The 12,120-nt window shown below is 44.1% G+C and overlaps 1 pseudogene; it reads right to left on the bottom strand.

Moving 5' to 3' along the window:
• Positions 1-2,909: 2,909 nt before the first annotated feature.
• LOC120034231 lies at positions 2,910-11,228 on the bottom strand (annotated as a pseudogene).
• Between the last annotated feature and the right edge of the window lie 892 nt (positions 11,229-12,120).

Genomic DNA, 12,120 nt, shown 5'->3' with positions numbered 1-12,120 from the left:
GCTGCCAATGCCATCAACATTATAATCACTTGAATCTGGTCTATTAATCATTACCTCGTGCATTAAAAATGTTCCATTACGATTTCCAATTGTATGCCTATTGTATGTGACACATAGGCCTATTGTAAAGTTGTAAGTTGTTAACATGTTGTTCTTGATTTAGCTATGTCACCAAAGAATATAGATTTTGCCTCAGAAGAATCAATCATATTTTACATTTTGACACAGTTGACCCCATTGATTGATTGGTTTTGATTGATTTGCTGGTCTATTGGTATGTCGATTTTAAAGAGTTATGTGAAATTACGAAATGTACCTTCATTGTGATACAAAAATGTTAAATAAATAAGTGAAACAGTAAAGCGTTGATTAAATTTAGATTGTATGGCCAATGATTGCCCCATGTATGGCCCATGGTACGAACAGGATAATAACATTCAGCATGACTTTCTTACAAAACGGTAAAAATGTTCAGAATGTGCCTATGTATGCTATTAATAGCCAATTGACGTCAAACAATGAAAGTGACTCTGATGTCGTAGGGCACACTATCACGGAAATATTATCTGAATCGAAGTACATACGTACAATGCCAGTGCCACGCTAACTGCGACTAGGGTGGAACCAGAACACTGTGATAAAACCGACGCATGTTTCCTTTGAGATATGCAGAGACAGAGATAGATGCCCTTATCAATGTGCACCCCACCTCTTGTCAGAGCACCAACTCGTCCAAATATGAGCTCATTGCTAGACAAGTTGAAATTCACATTCAATTCCTTTGTAATTGTGTGTTCGTTTTATAGGCCTATACACGTTACCAGTCAAAAGTTTGGACACACCTAGTCATTCAAGGGTTTTTCTTTATTTTTAATATTTTCAACATTGTAGAATACTAGTGAAGACATCAAAACTATGGAATAACACATACGGAATCATGTAGTAACCAAAAAAGTGTTAAACAAATCAAAATATATTTTATATTTGAGATTCTTCATAGTAGCCACCCTTGGCATTGATGACCGCTTTGCACACTCTTGGCATTCTCTCAACCAGCTTCATGCGGTAGTCACCCGGAATGCATTTCAAGTAACAGGTGTGCCTTGTTAAAAGTGAATTTGTGGAATTCCTTTCCTTCTTAATGTGTTTGAGCCAATCACTTGTGTTGTGACAAGGTAGGGGTCAAGCCCATATTAAGGCAAGAACAGCTCAAACAAGCAAAGAGAAATGGCAGTCCATCATTACTTTAAGACATGAAGGTCAGTCAATGTGGAACATTTCAAGAACTTTGAAAGTTTCTGAAAGTGCAGTCGCAAAAACCATCAAGCGCTATGAGGAAACTGACTCTCATGAGGACCGCCACAGGAAAGGAAGACCCAGAGTTACCTTTGCTGCAGAAAATAAGTTCATTAGAATTACCAGAAATTGCAGCCCAAATAAATGCTTCACAGAGTTCAAGTAACAGACACATCTCAACATCAACTGTTCAGAGGAGACTGCGTGAATCAGGCCTTCATGGTCGAATTGCTGCAAAGAAACCACTACTAAAGGACATCAAGAAGAAGAAGAGACTTGCTTGGGCCAAGAAGCATGAGCAATGGACATTAGACTGGTGGAAATCTGTCCTTTCGTCTTTGTGAGATGCAGACTAGGTGAACGGATGATCTCTGCATGTGTGGTTCCCACCATGAAGCATGGAGGTGTGGGGTTGCTTTGCTGGTGACACTGTTTGTGATTTATTTTTAAATTCAAGGCACACTTAACCAGCATGGCTACCACAGCATTCTGCAGCAATACGCCATCCCATATGGTTTGGGCTTAGTGGGACTATCATTTGTTTTTCAACAGGACAATGACCCAACAGACCTCCAGGCTGTGTAAGGGCTATTTTTCCAAGAAGGAGAGTGATGGAGTGCTGCATCAGATGACCTGGCCTCCACCAAATTGAGATGAATTGGGATGAGTTGGATCACAGAGTGAAGGAAAAGCAGCCAACAAGTGCTTAGCATGTATGGGAACTCCTTCAAGACTGTTAGAAAACCATTCCAGGTGAAGCTGGTTGAGTGAATGCAGGTAGACTAGTGGTTAGAGTGTCGAGCCAGTAAACGAAAGGTTGCTGGATCGAATCCCTGATCTGTCGTTCTGCCCCTGAACAAGGCAGTTAACCCACTGTTCCCCGGTAGGCCGTCATTATAAATAAGAATTTGTTTTTAAATTACTTGCCTAGTTAAATAAAGGTTAAATAAAAAAATTCCAAGAGTGTGCAAAGCTGTCATCAAGGCAAAGGGTGGCTATTTGAAGCATCTCAAATATAAAATATATTTTGATTTGTTTCACTTTTTTGGTTACTACATGATTCCATATGTGTTATTTCCTAGTTGTGATGTCTTCACTATTATTCTAAAATGTAGAAAATAGTAAAAATATTGAAAAACCCTTGAATGAGTTGGTGTGTCCATACTTTTGCCTGAAACTGTATATGCAAATTTCACCTACCTTAGGCAAGTAAAAGTTAACCTGGGCAACATGATAGACTACCTTACTTTTCCTATGGTCGTGTATTAGAAAACAAGGACTGTTTTGATATAATTACAATAATAACATAATACTGATGAATATAATGATTATTCCATTGATAAGAATTTGTTGCTGCATGTGATATTTTACCAAATATACTCTCTCTCGTGACCCCAGCGTCAAAGAGAGGTTTCTCAATCTCACTTAGGCCAACGGCATAAGGGCAAGTTAAAATAGGCTTGGCTACATTTTGTAATGGCTCCTATTTTACTGCCCATCAAACAGAATAAAGTGAAGAGCATGGATGTGTGCTTAACAATCTATTTTATTATTCATACAAACTGTCTTCTATAATAAGAATATATATGTGTATTTCACGATAGAACATGTCTCTAGTTGTACTGTCTGCCCAGCGCAGAGACGACCACGGTCAGGAACTTCTGCCAGGCCGCTTGGACGTCTGGCGTGAAGCCGCGCCCCAAGAACAATCCAAAATGTATTTTTGATACTGTCGCAAAGCTAACTAAAAAACAGCATTCCCCAAGTGAGGATGGCTTTCACTTCAGCAGTAATAAATTCATGAACTTCTTTGAGGAAAAGATCATGATCATTAGAAAGCAAATTACGGACTCCTCTTTAAATCTGATTATTCCTCCAAAGCTCAGCTGTCCTGAGTCTGCACAACTCTGCCAGGACCTAGGATCAAGAGAGACACTTAAGTGTTTTAGTACTATATCTCTTGACACAATGATGAAAATAATCATGGCCTCTAAACCTTCAAGCTGCATACTGGACCCTATTCCAACTAAACTACTGAAAGAGCTGCTTCCTGTGCTTGGCCCTCCTATGTTGAACATAATAAACGGCTCTCTATCCACCGGATGTGTACCCAAACTCATTAAAAGTGGCAGTTTATTTTTTATTTCACCTTTATTTAACCAGGTAGGCTAGTTGAGAACAAGTTCTCATTTGCAACTGCGACCTGGCCAAGATAAAGCATAGCAGTGTGAACAGACAACAACACAGAGTTACACATGGAGTAAACAATAAACAAGTCAATAACATGGTAGAAAAAAAGAGAATCTATATACAATGTGTGCAAAAGGCATGAGGAGGTAGGCAATAAATCGAATAATTACAATTTAGCAGATTAACACTGGAGTGATAAATCATCAGATGATCATGTGCAAGTAGAGATACTGGTGTGCAAAAGAGCAGAAAAGTAAATCAAAAAAAGCAGTATGGGGGGTGAGGTAGGTAAATTGGGTGGGCTATATACCGATGGACTATGTACAGCTGCAGCGATCGGTTAGCTGCTCGGATAGCAGATGTTTAAAGTTGTTGAGGGAGATAAAAGTCTCCAACTTCAGAGATTTTTGCAATTCGTTCCAGTCGCAGGCAGCAGAGAACTGGAAGGAAAGGCGTCCAAATGAGGTTTTGGCTTTAGGGATGATCAGTGAGATACACCTGCTGGAGCGCGTGCTACGGGTGGGTGTAGCCATCGTGACCAGTGAACTGAGATAAGGCGGCACTTTACCTAGCATAGCCTTGTAGATGACCTGGAGCCAGTGGGTCTGACGACGAACATGTAGCGAGGGCCAGCCGACTAGGGCATACAGGTCGCAGTGGTGGGTCGTATAAGGTGCTTTAGTAACAAAACGGATGGCACTGTGATAAACTGCATCCAGTTTGCTGAGTAGAGTATTGGAAGCTATTTTGTAGATGACATCGCCGAAGTCGAGGATCGGTAGGATAGTCAGTTTTACTAGGGTAAGTTTGGCGGCGTGATCGAAGGAGGCTTTGTTGCGAAATAGAAAGCCGACTCTAGATTTGATTTTGGATTGGAGATGTTTGATATGAGTCTGGAAGGAGAGTTTGCAGTCTAGCCAGACACCTAGGTACTTATAGATGTCCACATATTCTAGGTCGGAACCGTCCAGGGTGGTGATGCTAGTCGGGCGTGCGGGTGCAGGCAGCGAACGGTTGAAAAGCATGCATTTGGTTTTACTAGCGTTTAAGAGCAGTTGGAGGCCACGGAAGGAGTGTTGTATGGCATTGAAGCTCGTTTGGAGGTTAGATAGCACAGTGTCCAAGGAAGGGCCAGAAGTATACAGAATGGTGTCGTCTGCGTAGAGGTGGATCAGGGAATCGCCCGCAGCAAGAGCAACATCATTGATATATACAGAGAAAAGAGTCGGCCCGAGAATTGAACCCTGTGGTACCCCCATAGAGACTGCCAGAGGACCGGACAACATGCCCTCCGATTTGACACACTGAACTCTGTCTGCAAAGTAGTTGGTGAACCAGGCAAGGCAGTCATTAGAAAAACCGAGGCTACTGAGTCTGCCGATAAGAATATGGTGATTGACAGAGTCGAAAGCCTTGGCCAGGTTGATGAAGACGGCTGCACAGTAATGTCTTTTATCGATGGCGGTTATGATATCGTTTAGTACCTTGAGCGTGGCTGAGGTGCACCCGTGACCGGCTCGGAAACCGGATTGCACAGCGGAGAAGGTACGGTGGGATTCGAGATGGTCAGTGATCTGTTTGTTGACTTGGCTTTCGAAGACCTTAGATAGGCAGGGCAGGATGGATATAGGTCTGTAACAGTTTGGGTCCAGGGTGTCTCCCCCTTTGAAGAGGGGGATGACCGCGGCAGCTTTCCAATCCTTGGGGATCTCAGATGATACGAAGGAGAGGTTGAACAGGCTGGTAATAGGGGGTGCGACAATGGCAGCGGACAGTTTCAGAAATAGGGGGTCCAGATTGTCAAGCCCAGCTGATTTGTATGGGTCCAGGTTTTCCAGCTCTTTCAGAACATCTGCTATCTGGATATGGGTAAAGGAGAAGCTGGGGAGGCTTGGGCGAGTAGCAGCAGGGGGGGCGGGGCTGTTGGCCAAGGTTGGAGTCGCCAGGAGGAAGGCATGGCCAGCCATTGAGAAATGCTTGTTGAAGTTTTCGATTATCACGGATTTATCGGTGGTGACCGTGTTACCTAGCCTCAGTGCAGTGGGCAGCTGGGAGGAGGTGCTCTTGTTCTCCATGGACTTTACAGTATCCCAGAACTTTTTGGAGTTAGAGCTACAGGATGCAAATTTCTGCTTGAAAAAGCTGGCCTTTGCTTTCCTGACTGACTGCGTGTATTGATTCCTGACTTCCCTGAACAGTTGCATATCGCGGGGGCTCTTCGATGCTATTGCAGTTCGCCACAGGATGTTTTTGTGCTGGTCGAGGGCAGTCAGGTCTGGAGTGAACCAAGGGCTATATATGTTCTTAGTTCTGCATTTTTTGAACGGAGCATGCTTGTCTAATATGGTGAGGAAGTAACTTTTAAAGAATGACCAGGCATCCTCAACTGACGGGATGAGGTCAATATCCTTCCAGGGTACCCGGGCCAGGTCGATTAGAAAGGCCTGCTCGCAGAAGTGTTTTAGGGAGCGTTTGACAGTGATGAGGGGTGGTCGTTTGACCGCGGACCCGTAGCGGATACAGGCAATGAGGCAGTGATCGCTGAGATCTTGATTGAAGACAGCAGAGGTGTATTTGGAGGGCAAGTTGGTCAGGATAATGTCTATTAGGGTGCCCATGTTTACGGATTTAGGGTTGTACCTGGTGGGTTCCTTGCTGATTTGTGTGAGATTGAGGGCATCAAGCTTAGATTGTAGGACTGCCGGGGTGTTAAGCATATCCCAGTTTAGGTCACCTAACAGAACAAACTCTGAAGCTAGATGGGGAGCGATCAATTCACAGATGGTGTCCAGGGCACAGCTGGGAGCTGAGGGGGGTCGGTAGCAGGCGGCAACAGTGAGAGACTTATTTCTGGAGAGATTCATTTTTAAAATTAGAAGTTCGAACTGTTTGGGCATAGACCTGGAAAGTATGACAGAACTTTGCAGGCTATCTCTGCAGTAGATTGCAACTCCTCCCCCTTTGGCAGTTCTATCTTGATGGAAAGTGTTATAGTTGGGTATGGAAATCTCAGAATTTTTGGTGGCCTTCCTAAGCCAGGATTCAGACACGGCAAGGACATCAGGGTTGGCAGAGTGTGCTAAAGCGGTGAGTAAGACAAACTTAGGGAGGAGGCTTCTGATGTTGACATGCATGAGGCCAAGGCTTTTTCGATCAGTAATAAAGCCTCTCTTGAAAAAGCCAAACCTTGACCCAGAAAATATAAAAAACTATCGGCCTATATCGAATCTTCCATTCCTCTCAAAATTTTTGGAAAAAGCTGTTGCGCAGCAACTCACTGCCTTCCTGAAGACAAACAATATATACGAAATGCTTCAGTCTGGTTTTAGACCCCATCATAGCACTGACACTGCAATTGTGAAGGTGGTAAATGACCTTTTAATGGCGTCAGACCGAGGCTCTGCATCTGTCCTCGTGCTACTAGACCTTAGTGCTGCCTTTGATACCATCGATCATCACATTCTTTTGGAGAGATTGGAAACCCAAATTGGTCTACACGGACAAGTTCTGGCCTGGTTTAGATCTTATCTGTCGGAAAGATATCAGTTTGTCTCTGTGAATGGTTTGTCCTCTGACAAATCAACTGTACATTTCGGTGTTCCTCAAGGTTCCGTTTTAGGACCACTATTGTTTTCACTATATATTTTACCTCTTGGGGATGTCATTCGAAAACATAATGTTAACTTTCACTGCTATGCAGATGACACACAGCTGTACATTTCAATGAAACATGGTGAAGCCCCAAATTTGCCCTCCCTAGAAGCCTGTGTTTCAGACATGAGGAAGTGGATGGCTGAAAACTTTCTACTTTTAAACTCGGACAAAACAGAGATGCTTGTTCTAGGTCCCAAGAAACAAAGAGATCTTCTGTTAAATCTGACAATTAATCTTGATGGTTGTAAAGTCGTCTCAAATAAAACTGTGAAGGACCTCGTCGTTACTCTGGACCCTGATCTCTCTTTTGACGAACATATCAAGACTGTTTCAAGGACAGCTTTTTTTCATTTACGTAACATTGCAAAAATCAGAAATTGTCTGTCCAGAAATGATGCAGAAAAGTTAATCCATGCTTTTGTTGCTTCTAGGTTAGACTACTGCAATGCTCTACTTTCCGGCTACCCGGATAAAGCACTAAATAAACTTCAGTTAGTGCTAAATACGGCTGCTAGAATCCTGCCTAGAACCAAAAAAATTGATCATATTACTCCAGTGCTAGCCTCCCTACACTGGCTTCCTGTTAAGGCAAGGGCTGATTTCAAGGTTTTACTGTTAACCTACAAAGCGTTACATGGGCTTGCTCCTACCTATCTTTCCGAGTTGGTCCTGCCGTACATACCTACACGTACGCTACGTTCACAAGACGCAGGCCTCCTAATTGTCCCTAGAATTTCTAAGCAAACAGCTGGAGGCAGGGCTTTCTCCTATAGATCTCAATTTTTATGGAATGGTCTGCCTACCCATGTGAGAGACGCAGACTCGGTCTCAACCTTTAAGTCTTTATTGAAGACTTATCTCTTCAGTAGGTCCTATGATTGAGTGTAGTCTGGCCCAGGAGTGTGAAGGTGAACGGAAAGGCTCTGGAGCAACGAACCGCCCTTGCTGTCTCTGCCTGGCCGGTTCCCCTCTCTCCACTGGGATTCTCTGCCTCTAACCCTATTACAGGGGCTGAGTCACTGGCTTACTGGTGCTTTTTCATGCCGTCCCTAGGAGGGGTGCATCACTTGAGTGGGTTGAGTCACTGACGTGATCTTCCTGTCTGGGTTGGCGCCCCCCCTTGGGTTGTGCCGTGGCGGAGATCTTTGTGGGCTATACTCGGCCTTGTCTCAGGATGGTAAGTTGGTGGTTGAAGATATCCCTCTAGTGGTGTGGGGGTTGTGACTTGGCAAAGTGGGTGGGGTTATATCCTTCCTGTTTGGCCCTGTCCGGGGGTATCATCGGATGGGGCCACAGTGTCTCCTGACTCCTCCTGTCTCAGCCTCCAGTATTTATGCTGCATTAGTTTATGTGTCGGGGGGCTAGGGTCAGTTTGTTATATCTGGAGTACTTCTCCTGTCTTATCCGGTGTCCTGTGTGAATTTAAGTATGCTCTCTCTAATTCTCTCTTTCTCTCTTTCTTTCTCTCTCTCGGAGGACCTGAGCCCTAGGACCATGCCTCAGGACGACCTGACATGATGACTCCTTGCTGTCCCCAGTCTACCTGGCCGTGCTGCTGCTCCAGTTTCAACTGTTCTGCCTGCGGCTATGGAACCCTGACCTGTTCACCGGACGTGCTACCTGTCCCAGACCTGCTGTTTTCAACTCTCTAAGGACCGCAGGAGCGGTAGAGATACTCTTAATGATCGGCTATGAAAAGCCAACTGACATTTACTCCTGAGGTGCTACACCCTCGACAACCACTGTGATTATTATTATTTGACCATGCTGGTCATTTATGAACATTTGAACATCTTGGCCATGTTCTGTTATAATCTCCACCCGGCACAGCCAGAAGAGGAATGGCCACCCCTCATAGCCTGGTTCCTCTCTAGGTTTCTTCCTAGGTTTTGGCCTTTCTAGGGAGTTTTTCCTAGCCACTGTGCTTCTACACCTGCATTGCTTGCTGTTTGGGGTTTTAGGCTGGGTTTCTGTACAGCACTTTGAGATATCAGCTGATGTACGAAGGGCTATATAAATACATTTGATTTGATCTGGCAGGCCAGAACAATGGTGAGGCAGTCGCCCAGCAGTTGGGAAAAGGAAACGATTGAAACGTTAGTCATTTATTTGCAAGAACAGTATTCTCTTGGATGTAAATCAATGAGGAAAAACGTATTGTTAATTTGTTTTAGGCACTTCCATTAGTACTCATATTTACACGTCTTTTCAACTCCAAAATCTTACCCTGAAGTTGTCGGGATCCACATGAAGTTTCTCCGAGTGCAGAATGCTCAGCTCGACGTAGGTGTTCTTGATGTCATCCATATTCTGCACAGCTCGCTCGAGACCGTTCAGCACGGTGATGCCATGGTTGGCAACTTTTTTATTGCCCATGATAGCCTCTTAGCTGTTTAAGTCTCCAAAGGTTCCAAAGTACCTCTGAGTCCATGGATATACAATAAGACACCTGGAAAATACAAATTATATTATAAGATACATCATATAAACTAATCAATTTAATTCAATGAATCCATATAAATGTAGTTATTAGGATGACACTACAAAAAAATATTACAGTAGCTAATGTTTGGTAGCTGCTGAGACAAAGTGTGCCCTCATCATCAGTGAGATTTCTTTAACTGGTGGAGCTCTTCTTCAGCACCACCAAGTTCACCCTGACCATCGCTGTCTCTATGCTGCTACCTGACCGATTAGCGGAGCTGTCCTTTCAGCACCACATTTTCACAGTCTAAAGAGAATCCTTGTGTTGTCGTGGTATGGTCAAATGTTGACAAAGTACAAGCTTAAATTGTGACACAGGCTTTGACCCTACTGACTATGCGTCCAGGTCTGAAGTTTTGTGGACTTCTGCTTTTCAATGGGAGTTCACCCATTTTCATTCAATATCCATATCTCCAGGAGCCAGGGGTCTTCAAAATGTTCTTGCCCAGGGACCCTGTCCCAGGTAAACCGGCGGCCCAAGGACCCCCATAGTAAGTTAGCGGGGGAAAAATCCACATCTTGTCTTATGATCAGGTGAATGATACACTATACTGTATATACAAAAGTACACTACAAAAGTATGTGGACACTCCTTCAAATTAGTGGGTTCGGCTATTTCAGCCACATCCGTTGCTGACAGGTGTTTGAAATCGAGCACACAACCATGCAACCTCTATAGACAAACATCGGCAGTAGAATGGCCTTACTGAAGAGCTCAGTAACTTTCAAAGTGGCACAGTCATAGGATGCCACCTTTTCAACAAGTCAGTTCGTAAAATTTCTGCTTTTCTAAAGCTGCCCTGGTCAACTGTAAGTGCTGTTAATTGTGAGGTGGTAAAGTTTAGGAGCAACAACGGCTCAGCCGCGAAGTGGTAGGCCACACAAGCTCACAGAATGGGATCACCGAGTGCTGAAGCGCATAACGCGTAAAAATCGTCTGTCCTCGGTTTGCAACACTCACTCTGGAATTCCAAACTGCCTCTGGAAGCAACGTCAGCACAATAACTATTCGTCAGGAGTTTCATGAAATGGCTTCCCATGGCAGAGCAGCTGCACACAAGCCTAAGATCACCATGCGCAATGCCAAGCTTCGGCTGGAGTGGTGTAAAGCTTGCCGACTCTGGAGCAGCGGAAACACGTTCTCTGGAGTGATGAATCACGCTTCACCATCTGGCAGTCCGTCAGACTAATTTGGGTTTGGCAGATGCCAGGAGAACGCTACCTGTCTCAATGCATAAACTGTAAAGTTTGGTGAAGGAGGAATAATGGTCCGGGGTTGTTTTTCATGGTTTGGGCTAGGCCCCTTCGTTCCGGTGAAGGGAAATCCTAACGCTACAACATACAATGACCTTCTAGACAATTCTGTGCTTCCAACATTGGGGCAACAGTTTGGGGAAGGCCCTTTCCTGTTTCAGCATGATATTGTCACCATGCACAAAGTGAGGTCCAAACCATACAGAAATGGTTTATCGACATTGGTGTGGAAGAACTTGACTGGCCTGCACAGAGCCTTGACCTCAACCCCATTGAACACCTATGGGATGAATTGAAATGCCGACTGCGAGCCAGGCCTTATAGCCCAAATCAGTGCCCGACCTCACTAATGCTCTTGTGGCTGACTGGAAGCAAGTCCCCACAGCAATGTTCCAACATCTAGTGGAAAGCCTTCCCAGAAGAGTGGAGGCTGTTATTGCATCAAAGGGGGAACCAACTCCATATTAATGCCCATGTTTTGGGAATGAGGTGGAAGAGGAAGTGGAAACTCCAAACACATTTTCACAAAAAGCAGCTGTTTAGCTCGATTAACAAAGGTTGGCAAAAAGGAATGTCCAAGTCAAGATAGCTTAACAGCAGCCAGCAGCACTTGCGACACTAGCCTATTAGCGGGTCCCTTTTCAAAGCCTAGGTCAGATACTCCAGTGAGTGTCATTGGCTCAATATTAGGAGTTGAGAAATAAAGTTGACATCATTAAAAAGAAGATATGCTCCTCTTTTCTACTGTCGGTATGTCATTCAACATCAGTTTATTCTGTTTTTGCCAGCGATATTCATAACATTCAAAATAATGTCATAATAAGAAATCCACTAAAAGAAAGAAGAAAATAACGGCTGAATAACCCTGCCACGCGCCCATGACTTATTTTATATATACTTGGCTATGTGCCATGAGTTGTTTAACTAAGATGACACGCTATGGTAAGAGATAACCAACGGGTCTCTTTTGGCGGTGGTTTCTGGGCAGCAGCATTGTGCTTGGGCAGATCAGACAATACATAAAAAGAGCTCCGAAACAGTGAGCTTAACTGAGTTGGTTTGCAGCAAGTCAAGAAGTTGAAGCAACAATGAGTCTCTCCGTTACCCTCAGCGAGTTGCACGCCTTCGTGTTGAGAGTGGATCCTGCCAACTTCAAGGTTAGTAAATAGTAAAAATGACCTTGTTTTCTTTCTCACTAGTAGCTTTTTTCCATTAGCAACCGTTGACGTTTGAATACTGTTG

The sequence above is a fragment of the Salvelinus namaycush genome, chromosome 41 (genome assembly GCF_016432855.1).
Source record: "Salvelinus namaycush isolate Seneca chromosome 41, SaNama_1.0, whole genome shotgun sequence".
NCBI classification, from domain to species: domain Eukaryota; kingdom Metazoa; phylum Chordata; class Actinopteri; order Salmoniformes; family Salmonidae; genus Salvelinus; species Salvelinus namaycush.
The sequence above is the reverse complement of the archived record's forward strand: the minus strand, read 5'-3'. Positions and strand labels throughout refer to the sequence as shown.